General features: G+C 37.2%; 1 protein-coding gene across 1 annotated transcript in view; it reads right to left on the reverse strand.

The window, feature by feature from the left end:
* Positions 1-10,330: 10,330 nt before the first annotated feature.
* LOC130918706 (capping protein, Arp2/3 and myosin-I linker protein 3-like) overlaps positions 10,331-12,846 on the reverse strand; it is a 109,092-nt gene continuing 106,576 nt past the window's right edge. The window contains exon 42 of the transcript XR_009063814.1: positions 10,331-10,703. The gene's annotated coding sequence lies outside the window, so the exon portion shown is untranslated. The remainder of the gene's footprint in view (positions 10,704-12,846) is intronic.

Raw genomic sequence — 12,846 nt, forward strand, 5'->3', positions numbered from 1 at the left:
TGGCATCTTAAAAAGCTCTTTGTTTTGTGATGGTCGCCATGTTGTATCCATACACAGCAGTATAAGTTTACATTCAAATGATCAGGTGATTTTCGGCCAACTGCCCGTTTTTTTTGGGCAAAAAAGTAGTAATTTAGACATTTCTGCGTCCATACAATTTCCCCCCCCTTTTACATGTTTTATTTTATGTAAAATTTCAATCTAAAAATGATGAGGGTCAGATAGCCGGCTAGACGTGCCTCCGTGCTGAGGCAATCGTAACATAGGAATTCAAGCTAAATAAGTTGTGATTGTATATAGAAAAATGCAAATTTTGCTTTTGTTGAGTAAAATTAAGATTCTGCATGCTTTCCTCAAGTATTAAGTTTCTGATGTGGAAATTGAGTGATTTACTCGCTGTTGAAAACTTGCAGTAAAAAAAATAAAAAAAGCTACTATTTTGGGCAAAAACTTGCTATTGAAAATGGCCTGAAAATATAAATACCATTTGGTGATTTTTGCGCATGTAGCGTAAAATTTGAGAATTTTATAGCCGTTTTAAGTTTTGTTATACTTGTATAAAAAATACTTAATCAGGATTTTTTTAAACGACTTTTTTGATGAATTTTTTTATGTCGCTGCTCGTGGATACTCATATACGCCTAGCGGAGGTGCCTGTTTTGGTTTTAGGTCACTAGCGGCTTTGGTTTTGAAAATATTTGAAAAATAGACCCAATGGATCGGCCCTGAGCCCCGTCAACTGATCGTGAAGTGTATAAGACTATTCATTTTATAAGTGAATAAATGACTGTATAAAAAATACATTATTAAAATAAATAAAAGTTATTCTATTAGTATTTAAATGAGTGCCATACACGGTTGAATAAAAATGTACTGATACACAAACACATGGACAAAGACACACAGGTACACACCATATTACATATAAGTAGACGGACAAAGATACAAACACACGTACAAACATACTACACACATACTACAGTAAGTACATTGATACTGTGGTTTTGCACTCACTTCTGACACACACAAGTCGGGGTACTTATTTTTCTGAATTCCAAACTAGAGCCTCCCAGTTCGAGTGGCGTTCCAATTACATTTTTCATGGTCGGAGGTTGGATTTCCCACCTTCTTCAAATGCAACATCAGTTTACGGAGTCTTCACTGAAGAATGGCAACATAGTGAAACGTGCACTTAGAGGCTGTGGAAACGAAATGAGTTTTCACAAATTCCCTATGAAGAACGAGGAACAATACAAACTGTGGATACTTGCTGCTGGGCCGGGCTACGATATAAACACACCGGTGGAAAAAAGATATCACTCTGCTCTGCAGCCTGTTACTTACAGAGCTGCTGGATTACAAATGTTGTTGATCATACTACAGTTATTGACTCGCTAGCTTAGCTACCCCGGAAAAAATACAGTCACCAACTAACTTCACGGAATTTGTTGAAATCAACTCCACCGAGTAATTAAACCCCTGCTAACTCGAAGATTACACCTAATGTCATAAATTCTGAACTACTTTTTTAACATTTTATGTGTTGTGTTATTTAGAAAAAATAAGTACGTGATAATAAAATTCTACTTAGAAGATACTAAAATTGAAATCATTATCATATTAGAGTGCTAAAATTTGAGGCGATTAAAAAAAAAAAAAAAAAAAAAAAAACTTTCAGGAAGAGTGGTCACTACAATGGAAAGCTATTGAAAAATGTTCTCCATTTGAATAATAACAAAGATATTTGGAAAAAATAAATAAAAAAATCCAAATGTAGTTTATGTTAAATTCGTGCATGAAATGGTAAATTTTGTGATCTAATTTTTGTGTATTTCATGATTTGAAAATAACTGATTTAAAACTTGACTTAATTATCATCATCTTTAAATTGAACTCCACGCTAATCTAATAGTGCAAGTAATAAAAAATAAAAAAACAAATAAATAATGTCAGTCGGTGACTCTTTGGTGACAATGTATAAAATTACATTTAAAACAAGTTGAATAATCATTTACCTAAAATAAAAGCAAAATAATTTAAACCATGCTCAGTTTATGCAAATATAATTTGTAAAATAATTTAAAAAATATATAGTATATAATGTAAATTGTATCTTGAAAAAAAGTCAAATGCAGTTAAATTAGCCAATTCTTTTAAATTACACACACGTGTCAATGTACATTGTCTTCAATTGTCATAACCTTTATTTGAAGCCTTTGAAATGTAATTGTAGACATGAAAACACGGGCGAGGCGCCGTATGGACGATTGGTTGAATCTCCACAAAGCGCTTTGTTTTGGTTATGTCAAATGAGACCCCCTTCACCCCCACTGTCCTGTCTCTTTCTGTCAGACTCAAAATATGTCAATTAATTCTGTTTCTTCACAAGCCATCTAAGTCGAGAAATGCACAACAAGCATTTCTGGCCACTCCTTAAAAGCTAAACTTGTTAATCCGGAGTCTGTGTGTGTGTATTACCGCTGTCTTGTTAAGCAGTTAATGATGTTTTTTTGTTACAAATCTGATTGGTACAATAAATAAACTGCTGACTCGGGAAAATGTGACCGCCCTTATGTTTGGCAAAGGACCATTTTCAGCCAAATGCCCCAGTTAGCCACAATTTCCACCCCCTTCTTTGAGCTCCTCGCCCTCTTGTTCAGTGTTTTAACCTCGTTATCTGGCGAACGTTTGTGTTTCCGGAGGAAAGCTTAGCTGCAAAACCAACAGGGCCTCCGGCGAGGGTTCGGGACAAAAAGAGTGGGAGGCGCACAGAGGAACTTACCTCATAGTCTACCGACACATCGTCATCCCTCCTGCGACTGCTTGCATATTAACCCTGCAAGTGTCCAAACATTTTACTTCCAGGGCCGCTTTTAGAAAAATTGAAGGATGCAAGGGCCAACTTGAAATTCTTCCACTTACGGAATATCGTCATATAGTACAGCACTAATAGGTGGGGGTATGCTAGGGGTGTAACTGTACACACAAGTCACGGTTCGGTACGCACCTCGTTAGGGGGTTCACGGTTTAGTACAACAGGAAAATTTTTTTCTTTCATTCACAGAATTTGAAAATTACCGTTTGTTCAATTGCCTAAAACTAAAAAGCAGCTCTTATTAAAGTGCAAAATAAATAGAAGAAAACATCAAACTTGTGGATTTGTGTTTTTATTAACACACAATTTTTTGTATGGCAACCTTGGTAAATTTTTAACATACAGTAAATTAGATGCTACCATTTTCAATGTTGGATTACAAGTGAACATACCCTCCCACATAAGATATATTTTTATATTTGCTAACGTTAAATGAAAAGTGCAAATCGTTCCAAAACTGAAAAAGCACCGCTTGAAATAGTGCAAAAATAAATACTCACAGTGTTTCACTGACTTCAGCTTAGGGCTAAAGCAAAATAAGCATTTCCTGATTAAAATTTAAATAAATACTAGGGCTGTCAAAATTATCATAAATATTTTTAATTATAATAATTATTATAAATATTAACTGTCATAATTAATTTTTCCAATTAATCACGTTAAAATATTTAACGCATTTAACGCATGCGCGGAACGACCCACTCACGCATTGCTGCAAACAGACTACATTGGCGTCGTTTTAAGTATGTTGAGAGCTAAGAGGCAGAGACAAGCGAGTGGAGTGTACACAGGCATTAATTGGAGCCGCGCTATTTATTGGTATAAGCTTTGGCATCTCTTCCACCACAAGTATAACTTTTGTGGCGGGCGACGTGGGGAAGAATGACAGGAGAGGATGTTTTTCTTAATTGTACTCAACACAGAGAAGATATACCATTTGCAGCCACCACTGACAGTCATGGTTGCCCAACTTCCCATCATGCATTTGCGCAGTTAAGAACAGTTAAGTCGCTACAGTATCATTTAGTGAAAGCACAACAAAAATAATATTCCTATCTCTCAATAAAAAAAATAATGTTCACAAAAAGAAAAGCGCTCAATGCAAAGAGAACTGGCATTCCCAATCAAAATAGCTATGCAAAATAATACTCAGACTTCGGTCAAACTCTATTCAAGCATTTCGCTCAACAAATATGCTAGATGGCAATATTTAGTCACAATATACAAACTATCAAAATTACTATAACTTGTACTCACATTTATCTTTTAAGAATTACAAGTCTTTCTATCCATGGATCCCTTTCACAGAAAGAATGTTTATAATGTTAATGCCATCTTGTGGATTTATTGTAATAATGAACAAATGCAGTACTTATGTACAGTATGTTGAATGTATACATCCGTCTTGTCTTATCTTTCCATTCCAACAATAATTTACAGAAAAACATGGCATATTTTAGAGATGGTTTGAATTGCGATTTATTACGATTAATTAATTTTTAAGCTGTGATAAACTCGATTAAAAATTTTAATCGTTTGACAGCCCTAATGAATACACTTCAAAAAGTGGTAGTAATACTGTAATTGATAGTTCCCACTCTATAAATTCGCCATAACTTTCCTAGTAGTGAGTTTGTCTTCTTTGTGCTGCAATGTTGGTTGCGGCGCATTACCTTTCCCACCCCCTTGAGTGGAGTACTGTGACGGTACGGGACGAATACACATACCGTTACACTCCTAGTATGTACGTTTACATGCACAGTGAGCCCTCATTTTGGGTAATTTTGGGCCATTTAAGGTCTCACTGGAACGGCACCAAACAAAAGTTCCAGCATCATCACCTTGTCCAATGCAGATTCTTGACAAGGTGATGATGCTGGAAATCTGCATTGGACTTCTTCCACCTCAAACAGATTGAACGTCTATGGCTGTCAGTGGCAGTCAATCCCAGGCAATTGGGTAATTTTGGGCCATTTAAGGTCTCACTGGAACGGCGATTCTTGTCAAGAATCTGCATTGGACAAGGTGATGATGCTGGAACTTTTGTTTGGCAAGAATCTGCATTGGACAAGGGGATGATGCTGGAACTTTTGTTTGGTGCCGTTCCAGTGAGACCTTAAATGGCCCAAAATTACCCAATTGCCTGGGATTGACTGCCACTGACAGCCATAGACGTTCAATCTGTTTGAGGTGGGAGAAGTCCAATGCAGATTCTTGACAAGGTGATGATGCTGGAACTTTTGTTTGGTGCCGTTCCAGTGAGACCTTAAATGGCCCAAAATTACCCAATTGCCTGGGATTGACTGCCACTGACAGCCATAGACGTTCAATCTGTTTGAGGTGGGAGAAGTCCAATGCAGATTCTTGACAAAGTGATGATGCTGGAACTTTTGTTTGGTGCTGTTCCAGTGAGACCTTAAATGGCCCAAAATTACCCAGTTGCCTGGGATTGACTGCCACTGACAGCCATAGACATTCAATCTGTTTGAGGTGGGAGGGATGGCAGCGAATTCCAATTCACACTAGAGGCTTGTTTTTCTGTTATTTTTTTGTAGAATATCCTAGAATGATTTCCTGACCAATGCATCGATAATCGTTGTATCACCATATCGTCAGATCATCGTTATCGTGAGCTTTGTATCGCAAATCGTATCGTATCGTATTGTGAGGTACCAAGAGGTTCCCACTCCTAATCTTGACAGGTTTTGACCCCTGAGCTAATAGAGAGGCACTGTTTAAGTGACTAGCTCCATCTAGTGTTGAAGCTGAGAAGTGCAACATAATGGAGGCTAAACTCAAGTTTCTTATGCGGGCAATATTCAGTATTTTCATAGATTACTGCAGAACTGGGCAGCGGGCTGCAGTTGGCCCGCTCGCCGTACTTAGGACACCTGTGTCCGACAATAATTAGACATAAAGCAATGATAGATGATAGTTCAAATTACTGCTTCTAGCCCTTCCCAATTGAAATACTGTACATTGGAAGTTTATTGCCGCCAATAGGTGTATTAATTTCCCTGTTTTAGTGACTACCAAAGCACATATTCTGTAAACTGGGCTGGCAGTGTTATGCTCATGATAAATTTTGAATAATGGACTGTAGCGACGACTAAAAGGGTCGGAGGGATATACGTGGCCTGGGGCCTATACTTAGCACACCCCTGCTTTAATGACCCCTTAAGTTTTCCTCCTGGCCTCCTGTCAAAGACAAGCTGACCCTTCCACCTTGCTAAACGCTTTGATAACCTCCAGCCTTTATCCTTTGAGTGGATAAAGTTCAAGCTGGGTCATAAAACAGCAGCCAAGCGAATCTCAAGCTGTTTCTTTACGTATGGGGAACATAGTGACTGACAGACGCGGTGGCGGATGGTGGCCGCGGTGACGCTTGGGGTGAAGCGGCAAGGCGTTAGGGGGCCACAGGGTCTCCACTAACACAGCCTGATCCCACAGATACATGACCTAATCCGCACTAACGCCACTGCAAGCATCAAGCTTACACGTCTCACCTCGCCTCCCGCACGAGCGCCCCGCGGGTGCAGTCCTTCACTCTCTACACACATATGCACACACGCACACACACAAAAAAAATGACACAAGTAACCTCATTAAGCTGCAGATTTTACTTTGGGAAAAAAATGCAATGATCAGTTATGTTTAAGCAATTAGTCTTATTGGCTTTTGTTGGCGTGTTCTAGGATACATCAACATCAGCAGCTTCTCTTCTTTGGAAAGTGCTGTACCAATGAAATGTTTTATTTCTCTCAAAAGAAATTAATAGTTTGTTTTCGTTTTAGGAACGAGCAACATCAAAAGTCTGTCTTCTTTTTGTGGAGTTGCAACCTCGACACCTTTTCTTTTGAGGAAAGTTTGCAGTCAATGTATTTTCTTTTTCAGTTCCATTAGTCATGCCCCCCCCCCCCCCCCCCCCCACACACACACACAAAAGCATCATTCTGTGATTTTGCTGGCAACCTATTTGGGTGTACACTGCTTTCTGCCCAGAGTTAGATGGGATAGGCTCACAAGTGCACGCCCCACTTTTCAGTTTTTTATTCGTTAAAAAAGTTTAAATTATCCAATAAATGTTGTTCCACTTCACGATTGTGTCCCACTTGTTGTTGATTCTTGACAAAAAATTAAAATTTTATATCTTTATGTTTGAAGCCTGAAATGTGGCGAAAGGTTGCAAGGTTCAAGGGGGCCGAATACTTTTGCAAGGCACTGTTAACAGTTCAGGAAATGAATGAATAAATGAATGGATGGATCACTAATAGTATTTCTTCTTTTTAAGAAGGTGAAAATTAGAAGTCTCCTTATTTTGAGGATATTGCTATCTCAACATCTATTCATTTTAGGAAAGTGAAAAATTAAAAATCTGCCCTGCTTTTTGGGATGAGGGTTACTAGCTCAACTGTTTTTCTTCTTTTCATTTGTAAAAATGTGCAACATCAATGATGTTTTCTTTTGAATTGTCGACAAACACAATAGGTTGCCTTTTTTTTGTTGTTGTTAAAAACAAAATGAAATCTCGTTGGTTTGTTTTCTTGTTAGGAAACTCACAAAAAGACTACATGTGTCTTTTGTGCAAAATGTGCAGCTTCAGTAGCTTGTCTTCTTTTTTGCAAAGTGCACAATCAAATGTTTGCCTTCCTTTTGTGGAAATGCAACTTCAACATACAGTCATACCTCAACTAGGCATGTGCCGTATGAGATTCTGGCGGTATGATAACCTTGAGCATATACATCACGGTTTCACAGTATCCCAGTATGTGTTACTTTGAGATACAGTGGTACCTCGACATACGATCACTTCGACACACTATCTTTTCGACATCCGACGTAAAATTTGACTCGCCATTTGTTTCTACATCCGACAACATGCTCGAAATACGACGATTTTTGACAGCGCCGCAGTTTCTTTGTTTTGCCCATAAGACCGACGCACGGCTGATTTTCTTGTGAGAGAAATCAACACTGGATCCAAAAAGATTAGGGCAGGTGGAGAAAAAAAAAAGAAAAGGTGACGCTTACCAATTAAATGAAGATGTAAATGATAGCAAAATATTAAGCATGGTGTGTGCAGCCATGAAATGGGTCGACAATAGGGCCGTAGAATGTCGATCTCGGCCGGCGGTCCTCCTTCGTTCGCCAGTCTTTCTAAGTTAAGGTGACAATTCTTATTGTGGTAACATCGTCAAAGAAATCGCCAGCTTTGTCAGATTTGCTTTTGCTCAGCGTCACGTCAGCCCCGCGGTGCGTTGAGATACAGCAAAAAAAGTCCGCCACATTAGAACTCGATTCCTTACATTATTACAGGTGTTATTATTATTATTATTTTATTACTATGATTTTGAGTCATAATTTATTCGTTTTGCTCTTTGTAATTGCTGTTTTTATTAAGGATTTAGTGTAGGTTTTTGGGCTGTGGAACGAATTAATGGAATTATAATGTATTCTTATGGGAAAATCCTGCTCGACATACGACCATTTCGATTTATAAAGAAGGTCCTGGAACGAATTAACTTCGTATGTAGAGGTAACACTGTATTTGGGTTGAAAAAAAAAAACTAACTTTTTTCAACTGAACAGGATTTCCCCTCCCCAAATATATTAGCAAATTGGAACATATGTTTAAAAAAAAAAAAAAAAAAAACTCAATGAAATTAAAATAAATGCAGTCCTTCAGATAAGCGTAAACCCACAACCACAGATTAACATAATTATCATCAGAACAAAAATAATTGAATTATTTTCAATGAAAAGGATGTGTGTATGACTCGTACATGTTTACATTACTAACCTTTAATTTTGTATAAATATAAATCATATTGGCAGTATTGCCTCCTCCGCAGTCGCGGTTGGCCCCCCTCCTCTAAGCCGCGGCCGTCTGTAACTTTTCTGTAGCCGAAGTATTCCCATACCAGCGATTTCGTTTTCTTCGATGGAGGAAAAAAGTTCACCTCCTCCAGCCATTGTGTAGCACAGCTGACTGATTGACACTAAGCAACAAACAGAAAAAAAGGAAAAAGGTGACGCTAACCATTGAACAGAAGATGGGAAAAAAAGGAAAAAGGTGACGCTAACCATTGAACAGAAGATGGAAATGATAGAAAAATATGAGCGTGGTGTGCGCATTCATGAACTGGCTCGACAATACAGCTGTAGAATGTTTACGACCTTTACTCGCCAGTCTTTATAAGTTAAGGTTACAATTATTATTGTAGAAACATCGCCATAGAAATCGCCAGCTTGGTCAGGTTTTTAATAATTTATTTAGAACAACACGCCTACTGTCCACCGCAGTTGACGCCAACAACAAAACATTAAAAGAGAAAGTAAAATCGCACCTCACCTTTCTCTCTGTCAAGTCAGCCGTTCAGTGCGTTCAGGTACAGCACGCAAAACACGTCCGCCACATTAAAACCTGATTTGTTACATTATTATAGGAATTATTATCATTATTATTATTATTATTATTATATTATTAGTCGGATTTTTATTCATAGTTTCTTTGTTTTGCTATGTGTAAGTGCCATTTGTAATAGTACCAGCAGTATTTATTAAGGATTTAGTGTAGGTTTTCAGGCTGTGGAACTAATTAATGGAATTAGAATGTATTCTTATTGGAAAATCCTGCTAGACATACGACCATTTTGACTTAAAAACAAGGTCCTGGAACGTGGTCACTACAGTAGACTATTATTTAAAGGTTATCAGTAGTTTACCTCATTCACTGTCAGCGCAGTTAACAGAGTATGTATTTCAGTAGTTAATAGAAGAGGGAAATTGGTATTTGGAAACAACTTTTGCTGTCGGTGGCAAAATAAAACAAATAAATAAATAAATAACATTACCAGAGCAAAATACACACTGGGCACTTATTTATATTTGTCTATACGCCCCCCCCTACAATTTATTATAGTTTGTATCGTTTAAGTTTTAATTTTTCAAATTAATTTTTTAAAAATAAATTTGTATTTATTTGTGTTTTGTGTTGTTTATTACAACTTAAATAATTGATTTATTTCCCCAAAATGGACCCTTTAATTAATGCAGTCAAATGCATTGTAATTCCCCATCACAAAATATGTGCAGGCAACACTAATACTACAATAGGATGTGAAATATGGGCTGTAAAATATTGTCTCGCAGGCCACAAAATTGAGACCTCTGTCCTATATAAATGTAATGAAAACATTAAAGGGAAATTTTAGAATTGTTGCCATTAGGCTTAATCTTGGAGTTAATGAGGGATTAAATGGTGGAGTTTAATGTAAAAAAAAATTCTGTGCAGTTTGTCAGTTATTTGTTTATTTCAGGGCTTTGGAGTGGCTAAGCTAGCGTGACTCATTGGTCCCATCTTAGCATGCCAATAAAAAACAACATATTCACGTGTAAGAATAAAGATGACCCATGCAATCAATAGTGTTGGCTATGTTTTCAGGATGAAGTAATTAGAATTTACCATTGCATTTCAATAACTGTAGTTTGAACAGCAACATTTGTAATCCAGCAGCTCTGCAGGGTACAGGCAGGCACAGTTTATATTGTTCCTCGTTCTTCATAGGGAATTTGTGGAAATTTTCATTTGCCCATTTTTTTCTGTTTCCACAGATTATAAATTCACATTTCACCATGTTGCCGTTCTTCAGTCAAGATTCAGAAGACAGATGTTGCATTCAAGGAAGGTGGGAAGTCAGAGTTTTCCAACCTCCGACAGAAAAATATGATTGGAACGCCACTCGAACTGGGAGGCGGGGAAAAAAAAAAACGTACCCAGACTTCACGAGTTGCTTCAATCTGATGTCACTCGACAAATCGGCGCTACCTGTCGAAAAGCAGACCATCAATAGTAAAACAAAAAAGGCAGTTTACAGTGTGTGCTATTGACCTTAGCAGTGTTTTTTCCTACACTATTTGATCGCTTATGAGAAGGCAGGTTTGCTGGAGTTCAAAATGTCTTTTGATGACCAAAATGAAAAAGAACTTGTCGCGATAAGCCATCTTACTGTTTCCATTTGCTTGGAACGCTTTGAGGTTGCAACTGGTACCATCCAAGTGGGATAGGTCTGACTTCCCATCTTCCTCGAATGCAGCATGAGCACGAGTGGCCAAAACATTTCTCTCTATTGTAGTCGCATTATGCATCTAAAAAAATAGTGCTCCAGACTAAAATGAATTACGGCAGTTTGGTCTGACATTGTTTTGGCCGCATGGATATTTGGAACAATGATCTGCATTTTGAATTTATTTGACTTTGTTAGATCTTTTAGGATCGTTATTACTTGACATGCTAAAATGAGACCATCGACCCGCGCTAGCCTAGCCACTCCATAGCCCTGAAGCTAACCAATAACATAAATAATAATAATTAAAAAAAAAAAAAAAAAAAAAAAGAATTTGTTAAAACTCCATTGACAATTAAACCACCGTTAACTCGAAGATTAAGCTTAAAGTAAAAAATTCTGAACTTCCGCTTTAATTAATAAAATAAATCTTGATTCATGCATGAAATGGTCAGGAAAAGCAAAATCAAAAGTTTGTCTTCTCTTTTTGACATTACAACCTCAGTATCTTTTTAAGAAAGTTTGCTATATTCTTTTTCTGTCTTCTAAACAAAAATTGGTGTTCTTTTTGGATATTACAAACTAATATCGTTTTAATAAAGTCAACTATATATATTTTTTCCTTATCAGTTTGTTTTCCAAGAAAGTGTTTTTTAACATGAATACTGTAATTTTCGCACTATAAGCTGCACTGGACTAAAAGCCGCAGTTGTCCTCACTGTATTATGGGATATTCACACCAAAAGATATTAACCGGAAATACTTTATTTGACAGCGACATCATACGACTGTCATAAGACCAAATGAACCACCATGATTGCTTCAAGAAGCTGGCTCACCACTGCTCCCTTGGGGAAAACAGCCAAGCTCTGCTACCACCTGCTGTCAAAACTGTTGTCGTCCAACATACCTCCTAGCATGCATTGCAGTGCTACAGAGGTAAATAATAATCCAAATCAAATCAAATTTATTTATATAGCCCTTTACAAAACCCGAAAGGTCCCCAAAGTGCTTTACAACAAATTAAAATTCATGTTCTGTGCTAATTATTTCTTCAGTTACTGTTCCAGTTGTTTCATTAATTGCTAGTTATGGTCTGTTTCTTCAGTTACTGTTCCAGTTGTTTCAGTAATTTCTAGTTATGGTCTTTTTCTTCAGTTACTGTTCCAGTTGTTTCATTAATTGCTAGTTATGGTCTTTGGTAACACTTTCTTTGAGAGTGGCATCATAAGACTGTCGTTAGACAATCATAATTATTATATGACACTGTCATGAGCATTAATGAATGCTTATAACAGTTGTCATTTATAATTATCTGGCAAATTATCACTTTTGAACGTATGTAAAAGATCTAAGCTGGACATAAATGGAGTTAGTGAAATAATTTGCCAGATGACACTTAATGACATCTGTCATAAGCATTCAGTAATGCCTATGATAGTGTTATTTCATAATTATGACAGTCTTATGATACCACTGTCAAATGAAGTGTTACCCTTGAACCCAAATAAATTAAAAAAAAAAAAAAAAAAAAAAAAAAAAAAAAGCCACACTGGACTGTACAGGATTCAAAATGAAGGAAAAAAGTAGCGTCTTATAGTCCGAAAATTGCCGTAATTTGTCTTTTTTTGCAGAAAGAAGACAAGTTTCAATCTCCTTTTGTATCACTGTACATATCCGATTACAAGTTCCATCTGAATTCTGACTCAGTCAGTTGGACGAAATCTGACGCAAACTTGTTGATTGTTTATGTGCGCGTCATGAGTTGTCCACACGTGGGTTCTTATTGTGAGTGGTATTATCAGGCTAGTCATAGGATTAGTGCTGATTGTCCCCCTTGAAACGGGTGTCAGATTAACAGATAGCAACGCTGTCTTCATAAACCGTCTGCAGTGAAGACATAAG

This window comes from Corythoichthys intestinalis, chromosome 7 (assembly GCF_030265065.1).
Source record: "Corythoichthys intestinalis isolate RoL2023-P3 chromosome 7, ASM3026506v1, whole genome shotgun sequence".
NCBI lineage: Eukaryota > Metazoa > Chordata > Actinopteri > Syngnathiformes > Syngnathidae > Corythoichthys > Corythoichthys intestinalis.